General features: G+C 35.9%; 1 protein-coding gene across 13 annotated transcripts in view; it reads left to right on the plus strand.

The window, feature by feature from the left end:
• The window catches only part of HDAC9 (histone deacetylase 9), a 940182-nt gene that overhangs the window by 570881 nt on the left and 354999 nt on the right, over positions 1-14302 (plus strand). The window lies entirely within an intron of this gene.

The raw sequence follows: 14302 nt of genomic DNA on the forward strand, positions 1-14302 counted from the left end.
GTCAGCCATTATCAAATAGCAAACACATGTAAAATTTTTTGCCTTTTCCATTTCCCAGTGTGGCCTCTTTTTCATAATATGTTATCATGTTTGATGTCGATTTCCAAATATAAAATTTTATATAAATAAATGTTAACTCCTAACTTTGCTCAACTTAAAAAGATCATTTTTAAAAAGGTTAATATAATCCCTCCAGTGTAACAGGCACTCAATAACTATCAAAATAAATAATTCTCCATGTATCATAATAATTTTATCTATTATAGTGACAGCCTTACCTACAAGTATAAAGTAACAGCACATAAATGTAAAAAGAAAAAAAAAAAAACGAATTAAATGACCTCCCCTTCTGTGGAAACAATTCTTATAATACTAGTGTAAAGCACAAGGGGTCTGGCTCAGATAAAGGAAACTGGGCTGTAGACATCCCTGCACCATGACATACCCAACTCTTCGTCCGGTCAGTTGCTAGCAAACGTCAGTCAGTCAGTACTTCATAATGTGTTGCTGTGTTTTTGTTCCCTTAATCTAAACCTTAATAGCATCACACAAATTAAAATTATTCTAAACCACAACAATATTACATTAGGTTATTGAGAATTCTGGAGCTAATATCATTGACTATTACAACATGGATTATCATCCCGAAATGCCATAAGCCTCATAATTTGGTCAGATTTGTGGGAATACCATTAGTTATAATTTCCTAAAAATTGCCTTTGGACTTTTATAAACTTGATTCACTTGGTACCAGAGATCCTCAAAAAAGAGTTGGAGGAACCAATTAAATAACGCTTTTAAAATGTATATCCGGTTTTTGATGTGTAAAGTGGAAGTTTCAATAAAAAATATCAATCTCATGTTAAAAACTTTCTCTTCAGGAAAAAAAACTCTTGCAGTAAATAAACATTAGCCTTTATGTTCTGGCAGTAAAAGTCCACCTTCTCATTGGTGAAGGTGGCTGCTGAAATGGAGACTGTTACTTTTCATAGATCTGGAAAAGGTTGTCTTTAAGAAATTTTTACTTTATTTTATACTTTTTTTTCTCTAAAGGATATTAAAAAGGAATTCAGATACTAACCATTTTTTTGGAACTAGTACTCAATGGATGTATAGGTAGGCAACAGTATTTACTTAAATTTGGCATTTCTATGTGATAATGGAAGCACTGAATTATGGGTATGCAATTGTGAATTAACAATGATTAATCAAGGTCTACAAATTATAACCAGTTATAATCAAGAATTTGGAGATGCAAGAGAAGAATTTGAGAGGTGGATTACCATTCCCTTTATTATTGATAATTCCTCCTTCTGGGTTTTAAAAGCATGGGAGGGCAATCAAAGAATTCTGCCAAATAAAAGAAGATATTGGGAATGTGACTTTTTAGAACTTCTCAATTTAGATTTGAAAGGTTTTCTATTCTGATTTCATAATACCTTCTTTAAGGCTTATAAACTGTAAGGTTTACAGTGCAACCTTTTGGGACCATCTTGATTTACAAAAAGACTCACTTTTTTAACTATTGGAAACATACATGTCTAGCAACTCATTTAGTCCTCACTACAACATTATGGGTTAGATATTATTGTCTTCGTTGTAAGGATGAGGGCACTGGGGCACAAAGAAGTTAAGTAAGGTCAAGGTCACCCAGTTAGTGACTCTAACTCTAATTTGAACCTAAGCACTCTGGCACTGGAGTCCTTATTCTCTCCCTTTATTACCCCACAGCATTTATGCAATAACTTCATCTGTCCAGGTTTATTTTTTTTTTAAGATTTTTATTTATTTATTTGACAGAGAGAAATCACAAGTAGATGGAGAGGCAGGCAGAGAGAGAGAGAGGGAAGCAGGCTCTCCGCTGAGCAGAGAGCCCGATGCGGGACTCGATCCCAGGACCCTGAGATCATGACCTGAGCCGAAGGCAGAGGCTTAACCCACTGAGCCACCCAGGCGCCCCTCTGTCCAGGTTTATTAAATCATCAGTTCTCTCTCTCTCTCTCTCCTTCTTCCCCATCACCATTTCCAAGCTGTTTTGAATCAATTTTCTCTTAATTATTGCTATAAAGTAGGAGAATAGGACTCTTTTTTTTTTTTTTTTTTTTTTTTTGGTCTAATGCATAGATGAGCAGTATGACGATTGGACACATGATGTTCAACCGTTTGCATCATGAAAATTGGTGAGTTTCTTTTTTTTCCGACCAGAGCCAGTCTTAGGATGGGGTGAAACAGAATGCCTGCCCTTGGGGTTAACTTTCTGGGGGGAGATAAGGAAAAAGATATCAACCAGGTCACAGCGGTCCTTTGCCACTTCCCTTCCTTCCCCAACCAAAGCCAAATACCGATTTCGAAGCGGTTAGGACGCTGCCTTTTAAAACCTTTTTGGACCTAGGGAGGAGGATGCACTTGATAACCGTTCTGACCTAAAACAGTCTGTAGAAAATGTCGGGAAAGGAAAAATAGAGACATGTCTTGAGCTCTTGTCTTCGTAGGTGATTTTTCACTTGAAAGATGCATGGAAGTCCTCCTGAGGAATGCTGTTGGCCATTCGAATTCTGCCCACACCTCCCCGAGGCTCTGATTCTGTTCTCTTGACAGAGAGCCCAGGAGTCTACATTTTTAAAGCCCTTTGGGAGAGTCTGACTGGGAGAGAAAGATCTGGAGCTGTCCAGGGGCCCTAAACCACTTCCTGAAATATGGCCTGACTTTTAATGGCTTTTACCTAAATTCCCTGGACTCTTCATTCATAGTTTCCAAAATAGACTATCTCGTATTTCTGGTCGATTGTTCTGTTTCGTCTGCATTTTAACTCAGCTAGAGGTTGTTCTCACAATATTTACTGCTATTTTTATTGCTGTTACTGCCGTGGTAGTATCTGTCCTTTTGTTTTATTTCTTTCTTCTAATTTAAACAGTTGCTTAGCCTGTTGATAGAGTAGCCACCAAGACTCGGCGAATTATCTTTCTTCACAAGTTCTGAGCTATTTGTTGCACATTGCTTTTTGTTGTTGTTGTTGTTGTTGTTGAGATAAAATTTATAGGACATAAAATTTACCATTTTGCCCATTTTAAAGTATGTAATTCGGTGGGTTTGGGTATATAGTGGGTTTTAGTTCATGATGCTATGACATCATCACTACTATCTAATTCCAGAATATTTTCATCAACTCAGAGAAATCCTGTAGCAGTTAAGCAATCACTCCCCATTCTCTCCTCCCTCCCACGCTGGCAACCACTTATAACTATTTTGTGTCTGTATGGATTTGTCTATTCTGGACATTTGGTATTAATGAAATCATATACTATGTGGCCTTTAGTGTGTCTGCATATTTACAAGGTACATGTTTCAGTACTCCATTCCTGTTTATGGCTGAATAATATTTTATCATATGAATAATACTACATTTTATTTATCCATTCATTAGTTGATGGACACTTGGTTTTCACTCTTGGCTTTTATGAGTATTGCCGCTATGAACATTTATGTGCAAGCTTTTATGTTAACATACATCATTCTCTTTGGTATGAGTGAGTGAAATTGTTGTGGTAATTCTGTTTAACTTCTGAGGAATTGCCATATTGTTTTCCACGGAGGCTGAACTATGTTCTACTCCCACTAGCAGGATAAGAGGGGTTGCAGTTTCTCCACATCCTTTCCAACACTTGTTATTTTCCTTTTTTAAAATATAGCAGCCATCCTAGTGGATGTGAAGTATTAGCTTGTTGTTTGGATTTCTATTTCACTAGTTGCTAATGATACTGAGCATCTTTAAATTTAGTTACTGGACATTTGTGTCTTTTTGGAGGGGAAATATCTGTTTAAGTCTTCAAGACATTTTTAAATCGGCTTCTTAGTTTTCTTTTTGTTGTTGATTTTTAAGAGTTTTTAAATATATTTACTGGATATCCGAAATATGAATTGGAATTTCTCAAATATATGACTTGCAAATATTTTCTCCCATTCTGTGGGTTGTCTTTTCATTTCTTGATTGCATCCTTTGATGCACAAACATTTGTATTTTTGTTAAGTGCTATTTTTTCTTTTGTTGCTTGTGCTTTTGGTGTCATATTTAAGAAACCATTGCCAAATCCAGTGTCACAAAGATGTACACCCATGTTTCCTTCTGAAAGGTTTCTAATTTTAGCATTTACTTTTAGATCTCTTATCCGTTTACAGTTATATACACTTTCAAAAAAATACCCTTCTATTTGTGTTATTTTTAAAGGGAGAAGAACTTACTGACCGTTGGGCTCCACCTTCTCCTGGATCATCTCTGTTTTCCTTATTTCTAGCTGATCTTCGCCTTGCTTGTCTGCCACTTCTCTTGATATCTCTTGTTGCTTCCTGGGTTTAAGGCTGTCCCTTTTCTCTTTCTCCCAATGAACCATTTAAATGCTACAGTCTTGCTCTTTATTGTATCTAACACAACCTGAAGAAAATGTTAAGTTTGTCTTTCCTTTAAGAAATGGCTTTTCTCTGGTGACCTTTCAAAACTAAACCAGAGTTATTTTTCTTCATATATATTGCAGAATTCTATCCTGGTTACTCATTTTTGCTCATGTCTACTTGGCACTTAAATTTTATGTCAAACTCATGTTTGCAAATTTGCTTTGATCCATGTGCCTTTGCTAACAACATTTCTGCAAGGACCCCTGTATTTGTACTGTCTAAACCGGTAGCCACTCATGTCAACTGAGAATTTAAAATGTGATGGGTGTAAATTGAGAAATGCTGTTTAAGTGTAAAATGTACACTAGATTTCAAAGCCATAGTATCAGAAATATATTAATATCTAAGTAATAATGATTTATTTGGTTATATCTTAAATTAATATTTTAAATATATTAGCTTATGTAACATCATTAAAGTTAAGCTTATCTCTTTTCTTTTGCTTTCTTGATGTGGCTATTAGAAAATGTAATATTATATGTGTGGCTTGCATTGATGGCTCATGGATTTTCTTTTCTTTTATATCACATTATTTTTTCTATTATAGAATGCTGCTTTGGCTCATCTTCCTCTCATTTTATATTATGTTAACAGATCTCACTTACATCATTTTAGACATAGGTGGGCTATCGAACCTGAACAAGTTAATATTTGCTCGTGCCAGAATATTTCTATTGCTGTTCCTCAATCTAACACAGACCCATAAAATGATAGTGTTAGGAGAGATATGCACATCTGAATGATTTAAGGGTTTAAAGATCTCTTTCTTAACCTTAAAGACAACTTGAAGTCTATCAAGTGCTTTATTAATACTAGCAGTTGTAAAGACAATCCTCTTATCTCTCCACTTGCATCTCCAAGTTTTTGAATTTGTAAAATGTGCTGTTTTATCTGGCTTTTCCATTTCTGTTAACAGAACCACTCTTTAGACACTGGACAGATAATCATGAAATCACCTTTGATTATTTCCTCTCCTTTATTTCTTATAAGCAATTTTTACTCCTGTTTCTGATTTGCAAGCCATCCTCTCTTTACTTTCTCTTTGGCTCTGCTTTCCTCTGTCAATACGTTCATAGTGAAACAAATTCATTCTTTTATTATTGCAATAGCATCCTTCCACATCAGTGTGATCTTTATACTAATTCAGTAACTTAGTGTAAAAAACCAATACCGTTTTCACCTTCTCTGTAACAGAACCTACAACAGCTACCTAATTGTTTCATCTAAATGGTACCATGGTGTTTCATAATTCTGCCTTCATACTCAGACCAAGCACTCATCCTCCCATTCGGAATCACTTACTCACGCACAGCAAATTCCTAGCGTGGGACCCCAACCTCATGAATTTCATCGAACTTTTTCACTATCTGGAAAGACTTTATTTAACTCCCTTTTCTAAAACCTACTTTGCTTTTCTCTCCTTTATGCCATCTCTGATTTCTCGAAAACACCCTAACTCTTAAGTCAACTTGGGATTTGTTCCATATAATTTACTCTATATGTTTTCTTTAATTAATACCTGTCGTGTCTTTTTGATTTTTTTTTAGATATTAATTAGGAAGACATTTATTTATTTATTTGTTTGTTTGTTTGTTTGTTTTAATTTTTTGTTTTTTATAAACATATATTTTTATCCCCAGGGGTACAGGTCTGTGAATCGCCAGGTCCACACACCCCACAGCACTCACCAAAACACACCTACCAAGGAGTGCGATGTCTTTTTGATTTTTGAAGCCAGTGCAAATACAGTGTTCCTAGCACCACACCAAGAAACCATGAAGTGCTTACTTAACTTTCATTTGATAGATTTTAATTTTTGTTGCTATTGATGTTTAGTTGTTGTTGTTTTAGCATTCGACAGTTTATTAGTTGCATATAACACCCAGAGCTGGGTTTTATTCTACATTTCTTTCTTTCAAATTTCATAATGGCTAAAGGACATTTTCTTCTGTAATTATTTCAGGCTCACTTTTGTTTTCTATGTGAAATATAGAATGATTTTTTACTTGTTGGACTATTTATTGTGCTGAGTTGTCTGCTTTAGTAATAATTTTTTTTACATGGGCTCTAGTGCTAATAGTTACTATTTAATTTTTATTTTCAGCCAGGGGTTAATGATGGAAATTCTTTTCTTGGTAACCTTATTATTAGATATTCCCTAAACTGAATGGATTTGTCATAATTTGTATTCTATATGAAGCATTATTGTACTGTAATACTGGACACTTTTTATTTTTTTAAAGATTTTATTTATTTTAGAGAGAGTGAGCATGTGCACGAGCAGGGGGAGGGGCAGACATGGAGGGGCTCAGCTGAGCCCACTTAGGGGCTCAGTCTCATGATTCTGAGATCACAACCTCAGCTGAAATCAAGAGTTGGAGGCTTAGCCAACTGAGCCACCTAGGTGACCCAGAACACATTTTTAAATAAAAATACAGTATAACATAATTTTCATGGTTTTATAATACTAATTTTTCTATATCCATGTATTCTTTTCTTTTTATAAAGATTTTATTTATTTATTTGACAGACAGAGATCACAAGCAGGCAGAGAGGCAGGCAGAGAGAGAGGAGGAAGCAGGCTCCCTGCTGAGCAGAGAGCCCGATGTGGGGGCTCAATCCCAAGACCCTGAGATCATGACCCGAGCTGAACCCACTGAACCACCAGGTGCCCCTATATCCATGTATTCTATAGATAGTTTTTGAAGGGTATATTTGGGAAAGAAGAAAAAATGATGCATATTAATCTTAGAGATTAAATCAACCTCATCTTTATGCATATTTAAATAAAGAGAAGTGTAACCGGATATTGATAAGTTGTTTTGACTGCATACACACTAAACTTAAACGGTGGCATTTCTCCTTGACTTTGAGATCCGTGGGAGGAACTGCCTGGGGTTACAATGTTGATGCAATAGACCACAGGTGTTCCAACCTCGTCATCTTCTGTCAGCACCACTTGGAGCAAATTACTTAATTGTGCCCAGCCTCAGTTTACTCATTTGTTAAATAAGAATAACACTGTCATCTTTTGTTGGGTTGCTGTGAAGCTTAAATGGATTAATCAATGTAAATAACATAATATATGGTATGAAACTTGGTTCAGAGTAAAAATGAGCTGCTGCCATTAATGTGAGTATTAATGGAGCATCACTAAGAACTTCTTGGAACTCCAAGTAGGAACCTGTCTCAGACTCAGTTTAACTTTTTAATAGTGAGAAGCTTTCTCATCACTCAATTAAGAGCCCTAGATCCCTGCTTCCCCACCGTGTTCATGTCCTTGCCCGCAGAAAAGAGCAATGTTTGGAGAGCCCACGTCACCTCAGGAGGTGGTCCAGACCCTACTCAGCTGCAGCCCCTTCACAATTTGTGGAGGAACAGTCCAGGTTGGAATGTCCTTTGCGAGACTCTGTGAGTAAGTTACTCTTCCTGCAGGTTCCCTTTCCTTCCACCTCCTGCAGAGACCACAGAAAGAACCCCAGGACTTATTTAAAGGTTTCAACTAAGGATTCATCAAACTTACAACAACACCAGGTATGACTAACCCCACATGGTTTTCATTCTAAAAGGTGTATTAAAATATCTCGGCCAGGGAGACAGTTTTCTGATAAGCTCTGTCGAGGCCCAGCTCTCCTCCAGCATTAATTCCCAGCCCCATCCTCCGCACCAAAGCCGGCAAGCAGGAAGCAGGCCTCAGAGAACTGGCCTTGCCCAGGACCCCATCGGGGATTCTCCTGTTCCATTTGCACTGGGCTCTGCCTTTCTTTGGAATCAAGAGGGAAAAAAAAGTACGAAACTTTTCTGTGCCTTTGCTTTTTAACAAATGCTCTGAGAATCTTTTTTTGGGTGGGAGGATTTTTTTCTACTCTCTCTAGTTGGGTGAATGTTAAACTTGTTCCATCTGGGAGCAAGAAATCCTGCGTCAATGCCTCCATCTTAGTAAATTGCTCCCTTTCGTTTTGAACAGTCGTCCGTCCTCGCTCTTCTACCTCCATTTAACATGATAAAGAATAAGCTTACTTCACACTCTCTTTTTTAGCATCCTAGATATGTTTTGGTTATGATGGTGATGTATCACATCCCTCTGTATTTATACTTCACCAATCAAAGTCAATTTGACATTCAGTTTTCTGGTACATATTTTAAGTGGTTTGATTTTTTTGCTTTATTGCGTGAATCCTCTGACAAACTCGGGAAAATATTCAACTTGATTCTCTTTTCTTAAATTTTCTTTACCTCATACAAATTTCAACTATCACACTATATTGTATGCCTTTATGTATGTGTATGTATCTCAACATAATTTTCTTCCCAGTAGAGAGGCAGATGAAAAATGTTTTTCCCAAGAGGCTCTCCCAGGGATTCTAAAAAGTTCAATTTCTAATGTCCTGGGTTTTGTTTTTGTTTTTTTTTCTTTCTATAATAATTTGAATTAAGACGTTGAGCTAAATGAATTGAAATGAGGGTTTTATTTTCGTGACTTTAACTTTCTAAATTTTACTCATTTTTTAATCTACTCTATTGAAAATATATAGAAAAACCCAGTCATTATATATGTACAGTTTGATGAATTTTGACAAATGTGTACACCACCCATCTAGATATAGAATATTTATATCCCTTCAAAGAGTTCCCTCCTGCTTCTCTTAATCAAGCCTCCACCCCGACTCTCCCCTCAGCCCCAGGCAATCATTCTTTTGTATTCTGTCACCATGCATTAGTTTTAGTTTTGATTTTCCTACAATTTCATATAAACAAATTGTATAAAATGAATCTATGATATTTTCTGGCTGGATTTTTTTTCCCCCCAGTCAGAAAATGCTTCTAGATCCATCCATGAGTGTACCAGTAATAACAGGCCTCTCTTATTGCTGAGTAGTGTTCCATGATATGGATATGTCGTGATTTGTTGATGTTCCTTCTGCTGATAGAAATTTAGGTTATTTCCCGGTGTGGGTGATTAATAGCTGCTGTGAATACTCTGTTCAAGTCTTTGTAGATATTTGTCTTTATTTCTTTTGGGTAAATACCTTGAAATGGAATTCTTGAGTTGTTAGGTATTTGTTTACCTTTGTAAGAAACTGCCAAATTACTTTTGGTTATTTATTATTTTACATTCTCATCAGCAAGGTATGAGAGAGTTCCTGTTACTAACACTTGGTACTGTTAGGGGTTTTTTTGTTTTTTGTTTTGTTTTGTTTTTAATGATAATGCCCTCCAGTGGATATGTAATAGAATCTCATTGTAGTTTTATTTTGTTTTCTAGATGTCTAATGATGTTGCACATCTTTTCATATGCTTACTGGCCATTTGTAGAACTTCTTTGGTAAATTGTTGATTCTGCTTTGTTGCAAGTTTTTTTTTTTTTTTTAAGATTTTATTTATTTATTTGAGATAGCAGGAGCACATGAGGTGGGGGGACGGGCAGAGGGACAGAGAAACAGGCACTCCACTGAGCAGGGAGCCCAACAAGGGCCTCAATCCCAGGACCCTGGGATCATGATCTGAGCTGGAGGCAGACGTTTAACCACTGAGCCATCCAGGAGCCCCCGTTGCGTGTGTATATATGTCGTCAATGTTTTCAACTAGCCTATAGCTTTTTATTTTCCAGAGCATAATGGTTTAATTTCGATGTGTTCCATTCTATCAATTTTTTCTTCTCCGGTTAATCCTTCAATGCCCAATCTAAGAAAGATTTGCTTCTATGTTTTCTTCTTCTAGTGTATTTTTTACATTAAAGGCAAAGAGTCATTTTTGAGCCATACAGTTTTATTGTATGATGTGAAAAAAGGCTGAGGTTCACTATCTTACACAGGTGTCTTAAATTCTTAAGAACCAATTTTTGAAAAGCTTATGCTTGTTCCTTTGAATTATTTTGATGCCTTTGTTGGAAATCAACTAAACGTGTATGTGTGAGCAAATTTCTGAACTCTTCCTTTTATTCCATTGATCTCTATGTCTAACTACAACAAGACCACAGAACCTGGATTACTCTTGGTTTATAGCAAGTCTTTAAATCATGCAGTATGTTTTTCATCTGCTTGCTTTTAAGATTATCGTGTTGTCATTGGTTTTCAGCAACTTGTTTATGATTTGGCTTTGGCTTTGGCTTAATACAGGTTTTCTTTCTTTCCTTCCTTCCTTCCTTCCTTTTCTCTCTTCTTTCTCCTGCTTCATTTGGTTCACTGAGTTGCTTGTATCTGTGAGTTTGTACTTGTTACATTTTTGAAATGTGTGGGACATTGTTTCTTCTAATATTTCTTCTTTTCTTTTGGGACTCCCATTACACCTAGAGTCGATGGCTTGATATCATCTCACTACCTTACAAGTCTCTGTACACTTTTTTTTCTTAATATTTTTTCTCTTTGTATTTCCGTTTATATAATTTCTATTGCTACACTCTTCTAGCAAATAAACTTCATTTACTCACATCCAACAAATTTTCTTTAAAATAGTGTGTTTTTCTGACACTTCATTTGGTTCTTCTGTATATTTTCTATTTATAGCCTTCTTGTATTCATGTTTCCCTTTAAGTCTTTGGGCATATTTATAATATTCACTTTAAAGCCCTTTACTGCTAATTCTATTGTCTCTGCCATTTCTGTGTCTGCTACTGCTGCTTGATTTTTTTTCTTGAACGTGGTTCTTATTTTTTGCTCCTTTTAATGTTAACTCAATTTTCATTAGATGCCAGACTATTTAAATTAGTTATCTTTCTTTAACAAATATCGATCACCTGAATATTCCAAAACTCGATTTCAAGTTTTGCTAGGGCAGGTCTATAGTTGCATTGACTCTCAACCTGGTTTTTCTCCCACTAACTTGTCTGCTTTTGGGGCATCTATTGACTCCTGGATGTTTAAAGGGATGGGTGACCCTAGGAAGTTACTAATATTAGCCTAGGGACCTGTGGCAAGAATAAGGATACAGAAGGGAGCATGAGATTTGGGAAAGGGGTGAAGAGAGAAATAGAGCTTTTTTTTTTGGGGGGGGGGGCAAAGAATGAGAGGGGGACTGCTTCTGCTCACTCAGGCCTGGTTTCACTTTAGAAGCTGATCACTCACCGGCTCCTACCAAGTCAGTTCTATGTGGCTTGATCATTTTCTCCTAGGCTTTGAATTTCTTGGATTTTGGTCATCCTCACATTCAAATACAAATTTTTAAGGCAGACAGAGAGAAATAATGATAACTATTGCATATTGATTTCTGGCATATATACACAAACACAGACTGAAATGGGCATTGCCAACCTATGCTTATTGGATGACATTTGGCGTCCTATAATCATGTGTAATAAACCAAGTAAAAAAATAATAATACTGACTAATTTTCAAAAAACTTTTCAAATCTGTTTTGAAGGTTAGATTTTTCTCTTTCTTTACCTGCTCCTTTCCAGTTTTCTTTCTTTTTTTTATTTTTCTGAGTAACATGGAACCCCTATGAATTGGGTATTTTTTTGTAGTTAAAGATTATGCTATAATTTTATTAGCTCGTGGTCTATTAATTCAGTCAACTCTTGCATATAGTAAGAAATAGTCTAATGAAGATCCTTAAATTCAGTTAGAAAAAGCATAATGGGATATTTATAACATCTGAATACTGGCCACCATAAATTTAATTTCTCCCCAAATTAAGTATCACTTACAGTTTGTATATTGTATTATATATTCAATGTTTCTCTTTAAATAGATAAGCCATGGTCTGCATTGATTCTGAATTTTCTGTCTCTCTATGAAGTTACCTTGCAATTTTCTAATACAGGATCCCTGTGAAGCAGTCTCCTTGCCTTTCTTTTTCATTAACAGTGCTTCTTTATTTAAGTTGACAAGTAGAAATCAAAGCTAATGAAAATCATGAGATAAAAATGGGGAGCATCTACCAACCCAGGGACATTCTTCTAGAAACATTAAAATATGGATGAGTTTAAAATAATATTAAAACAATGTTGTCTTAACCAAAAGCTAGAAGCACTTTGGCAAACTTAGAAAAAGTTATGTTATTGGGTAAGGAAGTGGGTGGGGGGTGGCATGGGAGAAGAGTTTTCTCAAGAGTCTTCAAAGGTTTTATGCTTTTTTCAATGGATCTGGGTAATGGGGAGAGAGGATATAAAAGTGGTAGAAAATGGATTTTAACCTGGATTCAGAAGTATTGAGGTTTTGATTTGATTTAGTGGAGAAGTGTGTCTTCAAAGCAATCAGAATATTGGCTTAAAAGGCTGATAAACTTTGGTGGATGCAGCTGGGTGTGTGTGTGTGTGTGTGTGTGTGTGTGTGTGTGTGTGTGTGTGTCTTTTTCATCCTCTTTAATTACCATGGGCTTTTGGATGGCTCCCTGAAGTGAATTAGGAAGTTCTTAGACTTCTGGCATTGAAGTCCAGGCCAGGGAAGTTATGTGAATATTCAACTTCTGATTCTGGGATGGTATGTTGATACTGTATATTTTTTAATGGTTACGTTTTTCCTTGAGTAGTAGAAAAGATTTACTGTTACAGTTTGTGTGTGGCCAGGCAGTGGCATATGGAAAAGCTGTTTCCTGCTATTTAATTTAATTAGCCCAATCACGTGCCAGCCTTCGGGCATGTCACTCTGGACCTCAGAGACTCTTTGTCTGTCAAAAAGATGGACAATATCTTGGCTTTGTTTGGTCGCTCAGCGTGCTGCAGATAAAACCACTGAAGTTTTGACTATTTGCTCAGCCAAATCTTGGCATTTTCCCCATTTGGCTTTGATTTTCATTTATACAAAATGATAACATTTTGGCTTTGGGAAGGTAAAAAAAGGAATTGTAAGGATGTGAAGAAGAGCTGTCGCTCTTTGTGCTTAATATAGGCTCGAGAATATTATCATTTTCTCGTTGGAAATTTTTAGTCAGCTTGCTACCACTGTGTTAGTAGAAATTCAAAACAATTGTCATTGAATCATTTTAACCCCAACTTAGCTGCCAAACTGTCATTTTAAATCAAGCTTCTTTTATTGGTTCATGTGTATGTTTAATGTGATTTTCTTTATCTTGCAAAATCTCTAAATCTGTTGGTGAATTTACTGTTGAAAAGAGAATATTTCATTGGCTATTTTGGATAAGGATATTTTAGTTTTGTTTTCATAGAAAGGATGGTGGTTAACGCATTTAGTCACTTCAAGGATTTTTCCCAGTATTTTAGTCTCCCTTTCAAGGTCAAAGACATTTTAAATTTTTTTCTTTTTTAATTGATATGTTCAAATTTTAAAAATTCTCTTTAGTCAGATTCCAGTCACTCTTATATTCCTGATACTTTTCAGGCTTTAAAATTAATGAAGAGCACTGGAAAAGAAAGAGATTGAAAAATACATACTGCAGCTTGGGTCTCTGATTTGCAATGAAGACATCTGCCTAAACTTCCAGCTGAATTAACAGCAATTTCTTTGAATCAAAGTGACTTGTCCAGTGTGATAAACCTATTTGAATATCCATATTTTAAAATTGGGAGTCCCATATTTGAGATTCTTAATTAATTCTAGACACATGCACAGTTTAGAACTTCAAGAGGATTTGCATATGGACTTAATCACGTCCTCCAAGAGTTAAAGTCAATCACATTGAGCATCTAGTCAGTGTGTACTACTGTCCTAAGTGCCAAGACACAACTCCTAACCTCTGACATTTCCTGGCCTTTGGAGCAACCAGTGGGACAGACCTATACTGAATACATGACAATCAGTCTCAAAGGAAGTATCTTTGTTCCAGAGCTAATATATTTATGGCTTTCTGATAGATTCAGAATTTTCCAAAGAATAATTGACATATTTCGCTTTGATATAATTTGCAGAGAAGATCCTTACCTTTTGATTATTTTTTAAATAAAAATGTTAAATGG

This window comes from Mustela lutreola, chromosome 4, assembly GCF_030435805.1.
Source record: "Mustela lutreola isolate mMusLut2 chromosome 4, mMusLut2.pri, whole genome shotgun sequence".
NCBI lineage: Eukaryota > Metazoa > Chordata > Mammalia > Carnivora > Mustelidae > Mustela > Mustela lutreola.